The 22,650-nt window shown below is 43.9% G+C and overlaps 1 pseudogene; it reads right to left on the minus strand.

The window, feature by feature from the left end:
- Positions 1 to 11,837: 11,837 nt before the first annotated feature.
- On the minus strand, positions 11,838 to 21,177 carry LOC132358918 (uncharacterized; annotated as a pseudogene).
- Between the last annotated feature and the right edge of the window lie 1,473 nt (positions 21,178 to 22,650).

A 22,650-nucleotide genomic window follows, 5' to 3' on the forward strand; every position in this document is an offset into this window, starting at 1 on the left:
GTCTAAGGGGATATTTGCATATAGGAGGGACCTTTTTATAAAAAGCATCAAGTAGTGAAGGGAGGTCCCTGTACCTGGGGCTCCCCCTGTGAGCAGGGTGCTGACTGTGCCCTCAGAGAACTCAGCCCCCACCTGGGGTCCCCCTCCTGAAGCCTGGGGGACTCTTTGCCCAGGAATGAAATGATGCTGAAGGGCTAGTCAGGAAATCAGATGTGCTCTAAGATTAATGGCAGATTTGGGGAATAGACTTTAATCGCACGGATGTATATATTTCACATAAATACCCATCAAACATTCAGGGTCCTCCAAGTTGTCTGAAACAAACTAGTATTTTTTGCCCTTTCTGCATTATCTCATGTTTATTTCCTGGATATGCAAGTATTTGAGAGAAATCACACATGTAATAATCACATTGAATTCAGACAAAGTTAGGTAAAATTTAATGTTAATCATAATTCACAACGGACTTCGTGTTTCCCTTAACTAGGGTGAGCATTTCTTCACCTGAAACAGTTTAAATATGATCAAGAGTTGCTCTGGAGGTGGATTTATTCATAACAACTAAACACACAGCGTATTTTGTGGACAAGGCAGTCATTCTTGCTGAGATGGTCATGGTTCCTAGTACTGCTGACCTGGCCAGTAGCCTGCCCTGCCTTTTTCCTGTGCACAACTGAGTGTCTGTAGGAACACCGTGAGCTTCAGGGCTCCTTCCTTAAGGGTGGACATTGAGGAATCCCCATGGCTACCAAGGACTAAGAACAGACAGCTACGGGAGTCTCCTCAGGACTCCAATATGCTGGGCAGGTGACCTGGTCACAGTGCACAGACTCACTCCTTCTAGAAGTGTTCCTTTCTAATTCTGTCACTGCCAGTGACATTGGAGCTCAGGGAACACAGTTCCCACCGCAATGGGTTAGAGAACACGCATGATTCTTGGAAGTAAACCTTCACAGTGAATGGCTTTCAGAGTATGAGGGTGTCATGGTCAGAGGAAAGCCCCCACCTCAGCAAGCAGTTTCCTTTGAAAAGTCCACCTGAGAGCAGCTTTCCCGAGTCCCTGGGTCAGTGAGTCCTGGAACTGTGCCCGAGGTCATATAAGTAAGTGGTGCTGGAGAGCAGAGCACAGCTCCATCCCATCTCACTGTGGGCACTGAGGATGTGGCCTCACCATCTGCATTTCAGTCTTCAAGGATGTAAATCGGGGATCACGGTGGTAATGGTATGTCTGAAATTTATAGTGGGTGTGCCACGGGTGTTGAATGTTGTCATCAGTGTCTTCGGTGATGTTACCACTCCTGGGAAAAAGAAAGACCAATGTGAGTCCCCATCTCTGACGGACACCCTTGTACATGTAGCACTGGCTCCACTCCTGCCCTGCGAGGTCACACCTGTCAGCTCTCCCTCAGCCCAGTGATCTCACCTGTACACTGACTGATGTCGAGGCTGCTGTCTATGAGAAGATATTTACTCCATACTATTTCATGAACAGAGTACTATACTTCTTCTAGCTTTTCCAATACTATTTGCAGAGTAAATAAAATACTAAAGAATCTTCCTGATTGAATGTCGATAATAGGAGAGCCAACCAAAGTAATATGGACAAGAATCACAGGAGAAGTCTGGACCCTGTTGTCAGGACCTGAAAATTGAGCTGATATCCTGTGTGATAGGGGAGTGGAAGGGATGGCATCTAAAACCTAGAACCAGGTAAGCCTATATTTCACCACGTGGAAGAAGGGCCTGCATTTATGCAGATGCCCCAGCATCTGACCACCCCTTCTTGAGCTGGTGGATTTGAGCAGATCCATCCAAATTCATGTTAACATAGAAGGATATATAACAGGTTTCTTTACATTTCAGTGGTTGCGGATGTGTTGTTAGGGTCTATTTAACCCTAGGAAAAATGTGTTAGGTCACCAGGAGTAAAAAGAAGATATTTTTCCTTTGTGGAGATAATTGCAGGCCATTATGTCTGGAGACTAGATCATAATATAATGCTGGGGAGAATACCCATTAGAGATGACCAATGGGTGATGGTAAAAGGAAGTGGTGAGATTTAAGTCATATTGCTTTGCAGGTTACCAGTGATGGTCACATCAAGAGGGTCTGACCATTGTGATTGGAGGGAGAAGGATTGACGGTGGTGGGCTTCATGGTGACCACGTGGACAGGGCCTTCTGATGGTCTCTGTGATTTCCCTCATAAAATCTTGAGAGTATAAGACCAGAATGAGGTGTGGACTTCAGGAACATTCAGACCAAATGGTTTAGGTCACTTTGTATCTTTCTTAGAATCACTGAGCAAAGAAGAAGCAGGAACTATACTTGGAAATCAGCAGTGTCCTCCTGTGATATTAGATTTGTTGCCTTAGATGTTACTGAATGTAGAGAGATTCGCTGTCCTCACATTTCATCTTCTAGGTCCACTTGGAATCCAGTTTCAAATGTGAGGGATGTAGATGAAACATTTATTGTGAAACAACGTGGTATCTAAATTTTAAGAGGTATAAGTCAAAATTATTGAACTGTGTTACTGAAATTGTAATTGTCAAACTCTTCTCTGGGGCAACATAAATTAAAATTAATAATAATAATTCAAGGTATTGATTTTGTTTTCAACCATTGCTAAATCCATTGAATCATTCAAGTAACAATCATTCATAAACTCAGATCCATCACGGGTAAAATGTATTGTTAGTAAACGGTCATTCTAGCTGATGAAATCTCACTCTCTCCTCAAGGATCTGTGTCTCTGTGGACACGCGGCACAGTTCTCATCAGCAAGACAGGAAGGAGGGTATGTTGGTACATTTCTATTTTTCCAGAAGAGCATCTCTGAAGAAGTCTCCCCTTTGTTTACCCATTCCATCCTTGTAGTATCTGAAAGAGGCCTTTGAGTGTACTGTGACATGTTCCCACATAAAGTTCCCATGGCTTAGGAAGTGAATGTTTAACTCCACTTTTCATTGTAATAGAAACACAACAAGTAATAATTGAGAAGCATACAAAATACATTTAAAATTTACCCAAAGGCAAGCTAGAGATTGGCAGAAAATATTTGCAAAAGACATATCTACTATATCTGATTGTTATCTAATATGTGCCAAGAAGTCTTAAACTCAACAATAAGAAAGAAATAAAACTATTAAAAAATGGGCTAAAATCCTTAACAGACACCTGACCAAAAAGAGAAAGAGTTTACAAATAAGGCTATGGGAGAACATTTATCACAGGGAAATGTCAATCAGAACAAGGACATATCCCTGAAAACTTACAAGAGTGTAACAAGTCAGGACTCTGAGAACCTTAAACACTGGGAGGATGTGGAGCGGCAGGGGGTCCATTCACTGCAGGTGGGGATGCAAAACGGGATGCACCCTGGGAGCTCTTCTGGTGGCTTCTTGCAAAACTAAACATACTCTTATCTGTGTTGCAGCAATAGTGCTCTTTTGTATGTACCCGAAAGACAATAAGGCTTTAGTCCAGAGAAAACCCTGCACACGATGCTTACTTAGCTTTATTCATATTTGCCAAAATTTGGAAAGGACCAAGATGACCTATCCTAGGGAATGACTAATAAACTGTGTATATCCAGACAATGGACACTGAAATGTCACAGCGATTTGGAAAAATATTGAAGGGTGAGATGGAAATGCAACGAAGAGATGCCAGAAGAACACAACTGGCAAGGTGATGTCAGGAGTCTGAAAGTGGCCCGTGAGGACTGAGTTTCCTAAGAGGTTCTACAGAGTGAGGCTGAAGAGAAGACAACTTGGATTTGTCAGGAGGGAAATCTCCTCCTCTGCCCCTCTTGAGTTCCTGAGGCTGGACTGATAATAAAACTAACAAAGACAGATTTACAGGAGAAAAGAAAATAATTGTAAGCACAGGCATAGACGTGCCATAGAAATGGACCCAGAAGTGACCAAAGCAGGCAGCGTTTATATTTTTAGACCAAGATCCAATATTTGTGAGGAATTGGTAGAAGGAGGAAATGTATGTTTTTGGTGTGCAATTAGTGACGAACCTAAGCAGAGTTTGGGCTGGCATAGTCATTACAGAAGGAACAAGGTTTGTTCATAGAGACTTCCAGGCCTGAATTCCCCGTCCCTGGTGATAAGAGTGTCCCTGTGTAATGGAAAGCAAGGTCCAGTTGCTCGGTGCTGAAAAGCCAATAAAGAGGCAAAGTTGGTAGAAAGGAAAGTTTGCTTTATTTTGGCTGCCTGCAACCGCGGGTGGGGGACAGACTTCTCTCCAAAGGCCATCCCCCACTGAGAATCTGTGGGAAAGGGCTTTTATAGGCAGAAGGAGGGGGCTACAGACAGAAACAGCAGAGTCAACTCTGACAGTCGTCTTGAAATTGGTCATGTGGTGGTGTGATCAGCCTCATGTTGATTGTTTTAAGTAGAGTTAATCTTCAGTTCAAGGGTCGCTTTGTTCCCATTTCTTTGAGGCCACTTCTTGGAATTGTGGCAGCTTATGTCATGGCTACAGTCTGGTCATCATGCAGTTAACTCTTTCCTTCTGGTAGGAGTTTCAGTATCTACAAGACAGCTCAAGGGACATGGAGAAGAATATTGTCTATAGCCCTGGAGGCGGAACTAAAGGTTCTTGATTTGCTTAATGACTAAACTATTATTATTTCGTTTTGTTGGACAGTTTTCGTTTCTGTCTAGATTTTCTCAGTTCTCTGATTAAACTTACTCTTAGGCTAAATTTTTGGCACAGATAAACGGCAGGCAGATGGCATGGGGTTAAGGACCATTTCACTTCCACCTCCAGGTACAGGGAGAGCACCTTTCACGTGGGAGGTTTATTTCTTGCTTCAGGGTGACAGGGAGGAAGGTCAGAATGTCCCTCTGCACTGGCTCTGTCTTAAGTCACTTTGAGGCATATTTTGGGGTGGCCTACCCTGAGGCCCAACACTCAGGGCCTCTTTTATTATTTTGTTTCTACATATGCACACCAAGCATGTGATGTAGGTGTCGGATTACTTGAATCTTACAGATGTGAAGCTAAACTGCAGCCTGGAATTGGCAGGTGATGTGCTGAGGAACACACAACAGGGCACAGTGAGACCTCCTTTCGAGGCCTGGGCTTCTCCACCCTGGACCTGGCCGCCCCTGCAAAGGTTCCTGGACAGAGGTGGGTCTGCCTGTGAGGCTGCAGGACTCTTCGTGGAATGAGAACCTGTGTGACTTTCCTGCGTTTTAGCGTTCACCTACGATGCTGTGGTGAAGAAAGGAGAATAGATTTCTTTTCAGCAGCTTCTGAATATTCATGTTATTATCCACCTGACTATAAACTTTCCTTACCGACTACATATGCGTCTATTGGTAATAGCTTTGACAGTGAATATTTGACATAAAATAAACTGCACAGTAGAACAGGATGCAGGTATTATCTAAGCGTATAGGGATTCTCTTGGACTTGGAAGCAAGGAGCACATGTAGAAACACCCCTACCCACGTCCCCTCTAAGTGGCATCATTCCCTGTAACCCAGTGAGGATCGGGTGCTGCTCAGCTCATTTACATTTCTCATGCAAGAGGTTAGCAGGCAAGTCAAGAGCCAGCATCCTGGCAAGGACAGCTGGTCTACCAGTAGGGCAGGGCTGAGGTATCATAATGAGGAAGGAAGAATCTTTTCAACTCTTTATACATCCGCTGGGATAGTTTTGAAACAGGTCAATTTAGACAAGATTTAGACAAGCGAAAACATGAATATCTAACTTTGAGTCTCTGCCTTACATATATGACATTTCCCCCCCTCCCATTTCGAAAAGTCTTTGGAATTCTGAGCCTGAATGTGTACGTAAAGAACCATGGATGAGTACAGAGAGGTTCCCCAGGGAAAACTACTATATGGAGAGGAAACCCCAGACCCTGACAGGAAAGCCGCCCTTAACTACCATCTGCACCTGCTCTAGGGGCTGAAACACACAGTTGTATGTCCTGAGTGCCCCTTGCATCCCCCCTCCTGTCTCCCTGCAAGGAGGTTTGTGTCTGGGTTCACACTGACTTCCCCTCTCTGTGTATCTTTCACACAATAATACACAGGCGTGTACTCAGATCTGAGGCTGTTCATTTGCAGATAAAGTGTGTTCTTGGAGTTATCTCTGGAGATGGTGAATCGGCCCTTCAGAGTCTGCATAGTATGTGCTACCACCAGTACTACTAATAACTGAGACCCTGTCCAGCCCCTTCCCTGGAGCCTGGCGGAGCCAGCTCATGGGATAGTTACTGAAGGTGAACCCAGACGCTGCACAAGAGAGTCTCAGAGACCCCCCTGGCTGCATCAGACCTCTCCCAGACTCCACCAGCTGCACCTCACACTGGACACCTGCAAACACAGAGACATACTGGTCAGGAGACTGTCACACATCCACTGATTCCCTCACTCACATCCACTCACATCCTCAGTATCTCTTGCTCTCCATGAATTACCTTGTAAAATAGCAACAAGGACAACCCAGCTCAGCCCAAACTCCATGGTGAGTGTTCTGTCCTGAACCCCAAATGGGAGCACCTGGGAATCCCGGGCTGGAGCTCCTCTCCCAGAGCTGCAGGTTCAGGGCTGGGGCTGCTTTATATCAGCAGAGGAAGGACCCTATTTGCATGACCTTCTAGTATATAAGAGGCCATGTCATTGAATGTCCTCACAAAGGGGAGGGTCTCAGAGCAGGTGTGAGTGTCTCGGATTTTGTGGTGTTGATAGCATTTGGGAAATATAACTTTCATTATGTGATTCTTCCAGAGTAAACATTTAAGATCCATATGTCATTTTACATATGCACACACATCCTGTGAGGTAGCTGTCATTGTTACCCTCATACTAGAGGTGTAAACTACACCCAGAGGTATAGAAGGTTTGTGGAGTGTCCAGGAATAAACATGGGGTGACCGTTAGATCCAGCATCTGCCCCTGTGCTCTGGGCCAGCCTGCTCCCTTGAACCTATTCCAGGACAGAGTTGGACTTGCAGGGTGAGGTTTGCAGATCCCCCTCCTGTAATGGGATCTTTATGACTTTGCTCTATTCTACGGTTTACCTAAAATACATGGAGGGGGTCAGGGTTCATGAGAAGTATTTTCAAGGGTCTCTTATGTTTCAATATCTTTCCGTCACTCCTTCCCTCGCAAGTCATGCATTTCTTTATCTGTAATTACTTTAATGAGGTGATTGACATATAATAAAGCGCACAAACTCAGAATGAGCACTCTGATAAATACTGACGTAGGCATCAGCATTATCAGGAGAGAACAAATCAATTCCTCTCATTATTTTCAGTAGTTTCTGGGTTTCCTCCTTCCTGTCCCTTCTTACCTTCCATCCTGTCCCCACCTACGCATTGATCTTCCCTTGTTACTTCAGGTTACTTTTCATTTTCTAGAATTTATAAAAGTGCGATCATATTATCTGTATTTTTATTGTTATGGCTTATTTTACTCAGCACAAATAGTTGTGAATACTATCACGTTTTTGTGTGTATCAAGAATCCTTGGTTTTAAGAACAGGTGGCGTGTAAAGAATGATCATAGCATGATTGGCTTATTTATTAAGCTGATGTGTGATATTGGAATGGTTTCCAGTTTCTGGGTGTTCCAATAAAGCTGATAATCGTCTTGGAGATGTAGAGAGATGAGAAGCTGAGAAAATGCTTCTTATTTAATGTTCTTAAAACAACCTCAAAATGGAACAAGTGGCACATTATCAAAATCTCACCAATATATCAGATAATTGTAGAACTAAGACAGCAACAAATTTAAATCTTGGAGAGAGACAAATGCTCACAGAATAACAAAGAATAAGAAGAGTAATCCTGACATAGGCTGCTGAATGGAATAAAAACTACTACAAGATTAAACTAGAAATGGATGCCTTGAGGTCGAGTGTGGTTAAGGTGTAATAGTGCCCCAATGTCTCCTAACTAACTGCCTCACCAGTGTCAGCGTGGTCCTGCTAAAGTGTGAATCAGATGGTGTTACCTCTCTATTCACACAGGTGTGTCTTCCTACCTGGGACAGCCCAGGATTCCCGCCTGAGCTCTTAGGTCCGTCCTCCTGTATCATGGGGAGGAAGACCTTGGCTCTGGACTTGGATCTGCACTGTGGCATAGCATCTCCACTTAGAGTGTGATCTTTGTCGCCTCATCCAGTCCAACTATGCCACATATTTACCACATATGAAATGGTGAAATAGGATCGCACGCGGAAATGACGAATAATGTTTCAGGTGTTGACTGACGCACAAAACCCTGCCACAACCCTTGACAGTTTCCACAGACAGCAGGTCTTTATTTTGTTCACCGTGTCTGCTTTGGGAGGGCCTGTAGGAGAAGACCACCCTGCCCCATGCAGGGTCACTGTGAGAGGCTCACGTTCAGCTGCAGGATCTGCTCCCGTGATGCACACGCACGTGTAAGGGAGGGTGACCCTGACTGTAGGCTGGGGGCTCAGCCAGGTCTGAGGGCTGGGCCTTGTGTCCACCTCGTGTGGACATTGCTTGGGCTCTGACTTCCTTTCAGCAAGATGACTGGGACACCTGAGTGGTCCCTGCATCAGAGCCCTTCCTCAGGGCAGTCACTTACACACGAGGACAGAGCTTAATATAAGATGCCAGAAGTCATGCTCCTAACATTTACCTAACTGACTTGAAGCTTATAGCTCCATCATAGACTGCCCATGAATTATTGTGGTCTCTTCATTTACAATTGAGAAAAAATGGAAGCAACAAATACGTTCTTCCATAAATTAGTAGATAAACAATGCGTGATGTATCCATGCTGTGGAATTGTATTCAGCAATTGAAATATTAAACTATTCTACCATGAAAGGACATGAGGGAATCCTAAATGCATATTGCTAGTTATAAAATCGGTCTGAAAACGTTCAATTTCACCTATTTCCCATTTCGGTAAAGGCAAGTCTATATATAAAGCAAGCAGATGAGCATTTCGCAGGAATTTGGGAGAAGGTCTTTGATAAGTGAAACATGGACAATATTTAAGGATAATGAAATTCTTCTGTATGAAATTGCAGTGGTGGAAACATTGCACTATGAACTTGTCAAAATATATAAAGTAATAGCAGAGAGAGTGAACCTTATTGAATATAAATATAAATTTCATTTATAAGTCAGAGACTCAAGGATGGGACGATGCACACTGTATAGATGATACCTAATATTATAGTGAATCTATGAATTAACATGTCTGAAGAAGGTGGGAAAATAGGTTTTGAACTAAGTGACTTTGGAAATGAGTGGAGTCTGAAGGCTAAGTTCTAAGCCACTGCACATAAGCACTAGAGCCTGGTGGATAATGGTATTTCCATCAGGAGACCGGCTAGGAATTCTTTTACTACTGTGCCCGTGGAATTGAACAATTAGTAGCTGGATGGCATCGGTGGAGCCAGTCTTCTCACTGTTGGATGGAAAGTAACAGACAAGCAAGGGGGAAAGGCTGGATTTACCCATGTGATGTTGCACTAGGATCGGAGATGTAAGAGTGACCTCACATTTACCTTAACACAGGTCCGAAGGTGAGATACAGAGATAGTTGCAGACGTGCGTGTGTATACGTGCGGTAGTGCTCACAGATATATTTCCAAGGTTTGTTAGCTTACAGGATCTAGAGGAAATGCCCCTAGTAGACAGGACACCAGGATTATTATCCCAATACCCACTCTTTTGGTTGCTAATACTATTCTCCAGAAAAGGACCCACAACTCATCTGAGGCATGGCTAATTCTAGGGCCGGAGAAGAGAATACGCATGATTATCCTGCAGATTCTTGTAGCACCAGAAGGTAAGGAAGTGTTCACACAAATGGATGGGGGCCCATAAAGAGGATACAGGAGACAATCTGAAAGAGCTCTCCATGGCTGAGAAGCGGTAACAATTACAGGAGCAAAGGAAATAACTTAATATATAACCTTAACACAAGGTATGAAAGAAATACCTTGATTCATACTTATATAGAGATTGAATAAATATATCTAATGCAGAAGGTAGGATAAATCTCCCTTAAGGGATAACGTCAGGTAACTCATCACAGTCATCCTCCCTTCAAGAAGGCGGACTTAACCCTCCATCCCTGAATGTGGCCTGGCGTAGGGACGTGGCAGAATTTATGGGTGTCCTTGAGTTCCATGATGAATTTTCAGGTATAATATCCGAAACATCATTCATAAAATAAATGTGTAATTTTTCTGTATGCTTTAAAAATTCTGTCCTGAAAACAACAATAGCAACAGCAACAATAACTTCACTGATAAGGGAATCAAAGCACAGACTTGGAGAATGTGCTTTCTAATATCATATTTATAAAGGACTTGTATCATGAATATACAGCTAATTCACAGCTCAACAACAGCAACAAAAAATGAAAATAATGAACACTGTGCCAGTAATCTGAAGATACTTCCACAAAGAAGAGATAAAAGGTTTTAACAGCATTCTTCATTAAGGAAATATAAAATAACACGAAGATGAGATATTGCTACTCACTTATTACAACAGTTAAAGCACAAAATAATAAGGAATTCAAATATTGGGGATGCTGTAGAGCAAAAGTCCCCTCATCCGCTTGTGGAAGGAATGCCAATGGCAGCCAATTGGAATGTATTTGTCGATTTCTTAGAGAGAAAAGCAGACACTCACCATGGGATTGAGGAGTGAGCTAGAATAGTATTTACAAAAATTGTTTGACTATATATGTTTATACAAATAACTTCATACGGGTGCTTGTATCATCTTTACACACTCGAGCCTTTACCACTCCCTAAAAATGGGTTATGTAGACAGATTTTATGGTTATTTTCCATATGATTGGGATACACCTGTTTCTGTTCCCTTTTATCGATGTCTCTATTTTATCTAATTATCTATTAACAATCTCCACACTAGATAACAAGGTACAGGCAACACAGCCCACACGTTACAGCCCAACCTGTGTCCCGACATTTCAAAATGTCCTCTGAGGAGAGAATGACTCCAGTGCTATATGGACATCCATTTCTGAATATAAACATGACTCATATTATTCAAGTGAAAGGCATTGCATCAAACAGGACTGGGGAGATTTTCAGGATGAGAGGAATTGGAAATCCATGTGACGGTGGAAAGCAGATTTAAAGTTCAACAGTAAAAATTATTTATGTCATTAAACGATTAAAAACTTGACAACTAAGAACAGAAAGTAGTCACCTAATCTTCAAATAAACGTCTCATGAAGAAATATTTCTGTGCGGCTCGTCCAAAGATAGATGGGGAAAGACAGACAAGCCTGACTCCATGAAAAAAGTCTCAAGTTTAGGGACAAGAAAGTTACCTGGTATCATTATTTCTTAGTTGCGGCATGGGAACTCTTAGTTGTGACATGCATGCGGGATTTATTTTCCAGACCAGGGATTGAACCCGGGCCCCCTGCATTGGGAGCTCAGAGACTTACCACCCACTGGACCACCAGGGAAGTCTCTCCCTGGAATCATTACGGAGGGAGCCTGCAGGGCGGCAATGATCCAGCGGAGAAACCACAGCTTCTGAGAGAAAACCCGTCCATGACATCTGCGCCTGCCCTGAAATTGGTCCTCTTGTGTCCTGATGAACCCGAGCGCCCCCTGGTGGTTAGAGAGGCCCCTGCAGGGAGGGTCGTGTCTGGACTCACCCTGACTTCTCACTGAGCCTCCTGGGACAGTAACACAGGGCTGTGTCCTAGGGCATCACGGAGCTGAGCTGCAGGGAAAACTGAATTTGTGAGGTTTGTCTGGAGGTGGAGAGTCATGTTTGGGGAGATAGGTTGTATGCTGTGCTATTCCCAGAATCAAAGCACCCCAGTCACTCCAGCCCTTTCCCTGGGGGCTGAGGGATCCAGTCCCAGCAGTCAGTACTGTTTATGATGGAGAATCCAGAGACTGAGCAGGTGAGGGAGGGGGTGTTCAATAGTCCTGGGCCCGATTCCTGCACCAGCACCTGGGACAGGACATCTGGGAAAGGAGAAACAATGAGACACCCACTTCGCAGATGTCACCCCATAATTCCACCTTCCTCAGACCCAGGCGATGCTCACAGCTCAGAGATGCCAGCAAGAGGAGGAGTGACCAGAAGGTTTTCATGTTCATTTTGATTAATGCTTTGACTTTCAGAGAGTTATGTCAGTGAAGATGAGAACCCTGACTCTGAGTAGCACAGGTGCTGTGTTTTCCCCTTGAGCCTGGGTGTGATGTGCAGGTAGGAAGCATGTTTCCATATAAAGATGGTCACGGCTGGTCCTTGTCTAGGGCTCTGGAGGAGGGTGCTGGCTGAGATCCAGGGTGGACACAGCTTCATGTCACCTCTGAAGAATGGGTGATATTTGTTTTCCAATACGATACTTACATTTCCATATATGTCTATCTGCGTCTATATTATAGGTGTATTAGTAGGCTAGTGTGGCCATTACAGAATAACAGATGGGTGGATTAAACTACAGAAATGTATTCCTCTCAGACCTGGAGGCTAGAAGTCTAAGGTCACGGTGTCAGGAGGTTTGGGTCCTTCTCAGGCGTTTCTCCTTTTCTTGCAGATGGACCTCTTCTCACTGAATCCTCAGATGGTCTTTTCTCTGTGTGTCTGTGTGCATCCCTGGTTTACTTGTATGTTCATTATTACTCTTCTTAAGTGTGACAAAGACCCTTGACCACCCCTTAGCCAACAGGCTCCTTGTAATGCTCTTCTCAGCTAGTCTTGACCTGTGGGCTTCTGTGTTTATATTTGCATGGCCAGGTTTTGTCAAGACCCCTGTTAAGTGAGAATAATGAAAATCTCCCACCCTTGAACTCTGATCGCCCTCAGTATTTGATCAAATCCATCAAACCTCCTATCACCCACATGGTATCTGATCACCCTGGTCTCCCTTCAGCAAGAATCCTTGTGAGGCTAAGTAACCAGAATCCCCTTAGCCTCTATTTCTTCTGTTAATTATTTCCAGTCCAGTCCACCCACCCTCTTCTTGGCTATAAGCCCCCACTTGCCCTGCTGTATTTGGAATTAAGCCAAGCTTCCAAGGCTGCATTCCATATGCAGCAGTGAGTTTTGTCTTTTGGTTTTGGATGAGATTTATATTGGAAACATGAGTATGATTTTCACCACCCATCGCCATATAACTCATGCCTGAATGAAGCTGATCTCTCATGTATATTTTTCCTAAGTCCAGTCACAGCCATTGGTGCGTAGGGACACTAGACTGTTCTTCAACCCTATGCCTGTGACTACCTTAAACAATCGCCAAGAATCCCAGAAATATGAAAAGCATGGCACTAATTTGACCCCAGAAAATGCTCAATTACATGACGGGAGTTGAAACAAGAAAAGAGAGCATCAGCTTGACTGACCTCAGCTGGGAATGTGTGTGTGTGTGTGTTGGGTGATTCAAACAACGGGCCACATTGTTACTGTCCGTGAATGAGCACAAAATGACAGTGTTTACTTTGGGGTGCTCATGACAGCTAGAAGTAGGTGAATTTGCAGATAATGGAATCTGAATAGTGAGGATCATTGTATGTGCAGTATTGGAGCACTCTGGCATCTGAGTCTATAACACTGCCTGCTGCAGAATTCAAACTGTTTGTGCAGGTTGCTGAATGCAGGAGGGTGTGTCTCTTCCTTCCACACGTACAAAAACAGAACAACAATTAATACTGTTTAAAATTCTCATGTGCATTCTCAGGATATTTACAAGTTTCACGAACTTCAGGCTCAAAGTGAACCTTATGGTGAGCCGCAGGGTTGTTTAGAGCTCCGTTGAGAAAAAGATAAAGAAATGAAAAACAACCTCAATTCTTGAATATTATATGTGTGTGTGCATGTGAATAAATATATATACACAACTATAACAAAAATAAAATTAAGCAAATATGTACATGCACACAAAATTTTCTAGACACAACATAATCCGCAACAATGGAACATTAGGATACAGAACAGGGTCTCTGGTGGAGCTCCTGGGCAGGAAGAGGAAAGCAGAGGTTCTAACAAGAATTGCCTCCCAGCCCCTCTCTGCACCTGCTGCAGGCCTCAGCCCTGTACTTTGTGGGTCCTGATCGCCCCCTGGTGGTTACGGGCCTCCGTGCAGGGAGGTTTTTGTCTGGCCTCACACTGACTTCCCCTCACTGTGTTGCCTGCACAGTAATACACGGCGGTGTCTTCAGTTGTCAGGCTGCTCAGTGATAAATAGACTTGGCTCTTGGAGGTGTCCCTGGTGATGCTGAGCCGGGACTTCAGAGTTGGGTTATAATATGCGTTTCCATCATAATCGATCACACCAACATACTCCAGCCCCTTTCCTGGAGCCTGTCGGACCCAGCCTACATCATAACTGGTTAATGAGAATCCGGAGACAGTGCAGGTGAGGGAGAGGGTCTGGGAGGGCTTCACCAGGCTGGGTCCCGACTCCTGCAGCTGCCCCTGGGTCAGGACACCTGTGGACAGAGAGAACCACGGTGACTCATGGGCTCAGATGCAGCTTCCCCGTGTGTTCATGGCTGAATCCCTGAGACACTCACCTCTGGGAGCTGACACCAGAAAGAGGAAGAACCACAGTGGATTCATCTTCTTGCAGATGAGATTCATCAAGCCCAGAAAATGTCTTCAAGCATGAGGAGAAACCCGTATTTAAGTGAACTGGTACTTTGTTTTTACCTTGTGGTCTAAGGGGATATTTGCATATAGGAGGGACCTTTTTATAAAAAGCATCAAGTAGTGAAGGGAGGTCCCTGTACCTGGGGCTCCCCCTGTGAGCAGGGTGCTGACTGTGCCCTCAGAGAACTCAGCCCCCACCTGGGGTCCCCCTCCTGAAGCCTGGGGGACTCTTTGCCCAGGAATGAAATGATGCTGAAGGGCTAGTCAGGAAATCAGATGTGCTCTAAGATTAATGGCAGATTTGGGGAATAGACTTTAATCGCACGGATGTATATATTTCACATAAATACCCATCAAACATTCAGGGTCCTCCAAGTTGTCTGAAACAAACTAGTATTTTTTGCCCTTTCTGCATTATCTCATGTTTATTTCCTGGATATGCAAGTATTTGAGAGAAATCACACATGTAATAATCACATTGAATTCAGACAAAGTTAGGTAAAATTTAATGTTAATCATAATTCACAACGGACTTCGTGTTTCCCTTAACTAGGGTGAGCATTTCTTCACCTGAAACAGTTTAAATATGATCAAGAGTTGCTCTGGAGGTGGATTTATTCATAACAACTAAACACACAGCGTATTTTGTGGACAAGGCAGTCATTCTTGCTGAGATGGTCATGGTTCCTAGTACTGCTGACCTGGCCAGTAGCCTGCCCTGCCTTTTTCCTGTGCACAACTGAGTGTCTGTAGGAACACCGTGAGCTTCAGGGCTCCTTCCTTAAGGGTGGACATTGAGGAATCCCCATGGCTACCAAGGACTAAGAACAGACAGCTACGGGAGTCTCCTCAGGACTCCAATATGCTGGGCAGGTGACCTGGTCACAGTGCACAGACTCACTCCTTCTAGAAGTGTTCCTTTCTAATTCTGTCACTGCCAGTGACATTGGAGCTCAGGGAACACAGTTCCCACCGCAATGGGTTAGAGAACACGCATGATTCTTGGAAGTAAACCTTCACAGTGAATGGCTTTCAGAGTATGAGGGTGTCATGGTCAGAGGAAAGCCCCCACCTCAGCAAGCAGTTTCCTTTGAAAAGTCCACCTGAGAGCAGCTTTCCCGAGTCCCTGGGTCAGTGAGTCCTGGAACTGTGCCCGAGGTCATATAAGTAAGTGGTGCTGGAGAGCAGAGCACAGCTCCATCCCATCTCACTGTGGGCACTGAGGATGTGGCCTCACCATCTGCATTTCAGTCTTCAAGGATGTAAATCGGGGATCACGGTGGTAATGGTATGTCTGAAATTTATAGTGGGTGTGCCACGGGTGTTGAATGTTGTCATCAGTGTCTTCGGTGATGTTACCACTCCTGGGAAAAAGAAAGACCAATGTGAGTCCCCATCTCTGACGGACACCCTTGTACATGTAGCACTGGCTCCACTCCTGCCCTGCGAGGTCACACCTGTCAGCTCTCCCTCAGCCCAGTGATCTCACCTGTACACTGACTGATGTCGAGGCTGCTGTCTATGAGAAGATATTTACTCCATACTATTTCATGAACAGAGTACTATACTTCTTCTAGCTTTTCCAATACTATTTGCAGAGTAAATAAAATACTAAAGAATCTTCCTGATTGAATGTCGATAATAGGAGAGCCAACCAAAGTAATATGGACAAGAATCACAGGAGAAGTCTGGACCCTGTTGTCAGGACCTGAAAATTGAGCTGATATCCTGTGTGATAGGGGAGTGGAAGGGATGGCATCTAAAACCTAGAACCAGGTAAGCCTATATTTCACCACGTGGAAGAAGGGCCTGCATTTATGCAGATGCCCCAGCATCTGACCACCCCTTCTTGAGCTGGTGGATTTGAGCAGATCCATCCAAATTCATGTTAACATAGAAGGATATATAACAGGTTTCTTTACATTTCAGTGGTTGCGGATGTGTTGTTAGGGTCTATTTAACCCTAGGAAAAATGTGTTAGGTCACCAGGAGTAAAAAGAAGATATTTTTCCTTTGTGGAGATAATTGCAGGCCATTATGTCTGGAGACTAGATCATAATATAATGCTGGGGAGAATACCCATTAGAGATGACCAATGGGTGATGGTAAAAGGAAGTGGTGAGATTTAAGTCATATTGCTTTGCAGGTTACCAGTGATGGTCACATCAAGAGGGTCTGACCATTGTGATTGGAGGGAGAAGGATTGACGGTGGTGGGCTTCATGGTGACCACGTGGACAGGGCCTTCTGATGGTCTCTGTGATTTCCCTCATAAAATCTTGAGAGTATAAGACCAGAATGAGGTGTGGACTTCAGGAACATTCAGACCAAATGGTTTAGGTCACTTTGTATCTTTCTTAGAATCACTGAGCAAAGAAGAAGCAGGAACTATACTTGGAAATCAGCAGTGTCCTCCTGTGATATTAGATTTGTTGCCTTAGATGTTACTGAATGTAGAGAGATTCGCTGTCCTCACATTTCATCTTCTAGGTCCACTTGGAATCCAGTTTCAAATGTGAGGGATGTAGATGAAACATTTATTGTGAAACAACGTGGTATCTAAATTTTAAGAGGTATAAGTCAAAATTATTGAACTGTGTTACTGAAATTGTAATTGTCAAACTCTTCTCTGGGGCAACATAAATTAAAATTAATAATAATAATTCAAGGTATTGATTTTGTTTTCAACCATTGCTAAATCCATTGAATCATTCAAGTAACAATCATTCATAAACTCAGATCCATCACGGGTAAAATGTATTGTTAGTAAACGGTCATTCTAGCTGATGAAATCTCACTCTCTCCTCAAGGATCTGTGTCTCTGTGGACACGCGGCACAGTTCTCATCAGCAAGACAGGAAGGAGGGTATGTTGGTACATTTCTATTTTTCCAGAAGAGCATCTCTGAAGAAGTCTCCCCTTTGTTTATCCATTCCATCCTTGTAGTATCTGAAAGAGGCCTTTGAGTGTACTGTGACATGTTCCCACATAAAGTTCCCATGGCTTAGGAAGTGAATGTTTAACTCCACTTTTCATTGTAATAGAAACACAACAAGTAATAATTGAGAAGCATACAAAATACATTTAAAATTTACCCAAAGGCAAGCTAGAGATTGGCAGAAAATATTTGCAAAAGACATATCTACTATATCTGATTGTTATCTAATATGTGCCAAGAAGTCTTAAACTCAACAATAAGAAAGAAATAAAACTATTAAAAAATGGGCTAAAATCCTTAACAGACACCTGACCAAAAAGAGAAAGAGTTTACAAATAAGGCTATGGGAGAACATTTATCACAGGGAAATGTCAATCAGAACAAGGACATATCCCTGAAAACTTACAAGAGTGTAACAAGTCAGGACTCTGAGAACCTTAAACACTGGGAGGATGTGGAGCGGCAGGGGGTCCATTCACTGCAGGTGGGGATGCAAAACGGGATGCACCCTGGGAGCTCTTCTGGTGGCTTCTTGCAAAACTAAACATACTCTTATCTGTGTTGCAGCAATAGTGCTCTTTTGTATGTACCCGAAAGACAATAAGGCTTTAGTCCAGAGAAAACCCTGCACACGATGCTTACTTAGCTTTATTCATATTTGCCAAAATTTGGAAAGGACCAAGATGACCTATCCTAGGGAATGACTAATAAACTGTGTATATCCAGACAATGGACACTGAAATGTCACAGCGATTTGGAAAAATATTGAAGGGTGAGATGGAAATGCAACGAAGAGATGCCAGAAGAACACAACTGGCAAGGTGATGTCAGGAGTCTGAAAGTGGCCCGTGAGGACTGAGTTTCCTAAGAGGTTCTACAGAGTGAGGCTGAAGAGAAGACAACTTGGATTTGTCAGGAGGGAAATCTCCTCCTCTGCCCCTCTTGAGTTCCTGAGGCTGGACTGATAATAAAACTAACAAAGACAGATTTACAGGAGAAAAGAAAATAATTGTAAGCACAGGCATAGACGTGCCATAGAAATGGACCCAGAAGTGACCAAAGCAGGCAGCGTTTATATTTTTAGACCAAGATCCAATATTTGTGAGGAATTGGTAGAAGGAGGAAATGTATGTTTTTGGTGTGCAATTAGTGACGAACCTAAGCAGAGTTTGGGCTGGCATAGTCATTACAGAAGGAACAAGGTTTGTTCATAGAGACTTCCAGGCCTGAATTCCCCGTCCCTGGTGATAAGAGTGTCCCTGTGTAATGGAAAGCAAGGTCCAGTTGCTCGGTGCTGAAAAGCCAATAAAGAGGCAAAGTTGGTAGAAAGGAAAGTTTGCTTTATTTTGGCTGCCTGCAACCGCGGGTGGGGGACAGACTTCTCTCCAAAGGCCATCCCCCACTGAGAATCTGTGGGAAAGGGCTTTTATAGGCAGAAGGAGGGGGCTACAGACAGAAACAGCAGAGTCAACTCTGACAGTCGTCTTGAAATTGGTCATGTGGTGGTGTGATCAGCCTCATGTTGATTGTTTTAAGTAGAGTTAATCTTCAGTTCAAGGGTCGCTTTGTTCCCATTTCTTTGAGGCCACTTCTTGGAATTGTGGCAGCTTATGTCATGGCTACAGTCTGGTCATCATGCAGTTAACTCTTTCCTTCTGGTAGGAGTTTCAGTATCTACAAGACAGCTCAAGGGACATGGAGAAGAATATTGTCTATAGCCCTGGAGGCGGAACTAAAGGTTCTTGATTTGCTTAATGACTAAACTATTATTATTTCGTTTTGTTGGACAGTTTTCGTTTCTGTCTAGATTTTCTCAGTTCTCTGATTAAACTTACTCTTAGGCTAAATTTTTGGCACAGATAAACGGCAGGCAGATGGCATGGGGTTAAGGACCATTTCACTTCCACCTCCAGGTACAGGGAGAGCACCTTTCACGTGGGAGGTTTATTTCTTGCTTCAGGGTGACAGGGAGGAAGGTCAGAATGTCCCTCTGCACTGGCTCTGTCTTAAGTCACTTTGAGGCATATTTTGGGGTGGCCTACCCTGAGGCCCAACACTCAGGGCCTCTTTTATTATTTTGTTTCTACATATGCACACCAAGCATGTGATGTAGGTGTCGGATTACTTGAATCTTACAGATGTGAAGCTAAACTGCAGCCTGGAATTGGCAGGTGATGTGCTGAGGAACACACAACAGGGCACAGTGAGACCTCCTTTCGAGGCCTGGGCTTCTCCACCCTGGACCTGGCCGCCCCTGCAAAGGTTCCTGGACAGAGGTGGGTCTGCCTGTGAGGCTGCAGGACTCTTCGTGGAATGAGAACCTGTGTGACTTTCCTGCGTTTTAGCGTTCACCTACGATGCTGTGGTGAAGAAAGGAGAATAGATTTCTTTTCAGCAGCTTCTGAATATTCATGTTATTATCCACCTGACTATAAACTTTCCTTACCGACTACATATGCGTCTATTGGTAATAGCTTTGACAGTGAATATTTGACATAAAATAAACTGCACAGTAGAACAGGATGCAGGTATTATCTAAGCGTATAGGGATTCTCTTGGACTTGGAAGCAAGGAGCACATGTAGAAACACCCCTACCCACGTCCCCTCTAAGTGGCATCATTCCCTGTAACCCAGTGAGGATCGGGTGCTGCTCAGCTCATTTACATTTCTCATGCAAGAGGTTAGCAGGCAAGTCAAGAGCCAGCATCCTGGCAAGGACAGCTGGTCTACCAGTAGGGCAGGGCTGAGGTATCATAATGAGGAAGGAAGAATCTTTTCAACTCTTTATACATCCGCTGGGATAGTTTTGAAACAGGTCAATTTAGACAAGATTTAGACAAGCGAAAACATGAATATCTAACTTTGAGTCTCTGCCTTACATATATGACATTTCCCCCCCTCCCATTTCGAAAAGTCTTTGGAATTCTGAGCCTGAATGTGTACGTAAAGAACCATGGATGAGTACAGAGAGGTTCCCCAGGGAAAACTACTATATGGAGAGGAAACCCCAGACCCTGACAGGAAAGCCGCCCTTAACTACCATCTGCACCTGCTCTAGGGGCTGAAACACACAGTTGTATGTCCTGAGTGCCCCTTGCATCCCCCCTCCTGTCTCCCTGCAAGGAGGTTTGTGTCTGGGTTCACACTGACTTCCCCTCTCTGTGTATCTTTCACACAATAATACACAGGCGTGTACTCAGATCTGAGGCTGTTCATTTGCAGATAAAGTGTGTTCTTGGAGTTATCTCTGGAGATGGTGAATCGGCCCTTCAGAGTCTGCATAGTATGTGCTACCACCAGTACTACTAATAACTGAGACCCTGTCCAGCCCCTTCCCTGGAGCCTGGCGGAGCCAGCTCATGGGATAGTTACTGAAGGTGAACCCAGACGCTGCACAAGAGAGTCTCAGAGACCCCCCTGGCTGCATCAGACCTCTCCCAGACTCCACCAGCTGCACCTCACACTGGACACCTGCAAACACAGAGACATACTGGTCAGGAGACTGTCACACATCCACTGATTCCCTCACTCACATCCACTCACATCCTCAGTATCTCTTGCTCTCCATGAATTACCTTGTAAAATAGCAACAAGGACAACCCAGCTCAGCCCAAACTCCATGGTGAGTGTTCTGTCCTGAACCCCAAATGGGAGCACCTGGGAATCCCGGGCTGGAGCTCCTCTCCCAGAGCTGCAGGTTCAGGGCTGGGGCTGCTTTATATCAGCAGAGGAAGGACCCTATTTGCATGACCTTCTAGTATATAAGAGGCCATGTCATTGAATGTCCTCACAAAGGGGAGGGTCTCAGAGCAGGTGTGAGTGTCTCGGATTTTGTGGTGTTGATAGCATTTGGGAAATATAACTTTCATTATGTGATTCTTCCAGAGTAAACATTTAAGATCCATATGTCATTTTACATATGCACACACATCCTGTGAGGTAGCTGTCATTGTTACCCTCATACTAGAGGTGTAAACTACACCCAGAGGTATAGAAGGTTTGTGGAGTGTCCAGGAATAAACATGGGGTGACCGTTAGATCCAGCATCTGCCCCTGTGCTCTGGGCCAGCCTGCTCCCTTGAACCTATTCCAGGACAGAGTTGGACTTGCAGGGTGAGGTTTGCAGATCCCCCTCCTGTAATGGGATCTTTATGACTTTGCTCTATTCTACGGTTTACCTAAAATACATGGAGGGGGTCAGGGTTCATGAGAAGTATTTTCAAGGGTCTCTTATGTTTCAATATCTTTCCGTCACTCCTTCCCTCGCAAGTCATGCATTTCTTTATCTGTAATTACTTTAATGAGGTGATTGACATATAATAAAGCGCACAAACTCAGAATGAGCACTCTGATAAATACTGACGTAGGCATCAGCATTATCAGGAGAGAACAAATCAATTCCTCTCATTATTTTCAGTAGTTTCTGGGTTTCCTCCTTCCTGTCCCTTCTTACCTTCCATCCTGTCCCCACCTACGCATTGATCTTCCCTTGTTACTTCAGGTTACTTTTCATTTTCTAGAATTTATAAAAGTGCGATCATATTATCTGTATTTTTATTGTTATGGCTTATTTTACTCAGCACAAATAGTTGTGAATACTATCACGTTTTTGTGTGTATCAAGAATCCTTGGTTTTAAGAACAGGTGGCGTGTAAAGAATGATCATAGCATGATTGGCTTATTTATTAAGCTGATGTGTGATATTGGAATGGTTTCCAGTTTCTGGGTGTTCCAATAAAGCTGATAATCGTCTTGGAGATGTAGAGAGATGAGAAGCTGAGAAAATGCTTCTTATTTAATGTTCTTAAAACAACCTCAAAATGGAACAAGTGGCACATTATCAAAATCTCACCAATATATCAGATAATTGTAGAACTAAGACAGCAACAAATTTAAATCTTGGAGAGAGACAAATGCTCACAGAATAACAAAGAATAAGAAGAGTAATCCTGACATAGGCTGCTGAATGGAATAAAAACTACTACAAGATTAAACTAGAAATGGATGCCTTGAGGTCGAGTGTGGTTAAGGTGTAATAGTGCCCCAATGTCTCCTAACTAACTGCCTCACCAGTGTCAGCGTGGTCCTGCTAAA

The sequence above is a fragment of the Balaenoptera ricei genome, unplaced genomic scaffold (assembly GCF_028023285.1).
Source record: "Balaenoptera ricei isolate mBalRic1 unplaced genomic scaffold, mBalRic1.hap2 scaffold_623, whole genome shotgun sequence".
Lineage (NCBI taxonomy): Eukaryota > Metazoa > Chordata > Mammalia > Artiodactyla > Balaenopteridae > Balaenoptera > Balaenoptera ricei.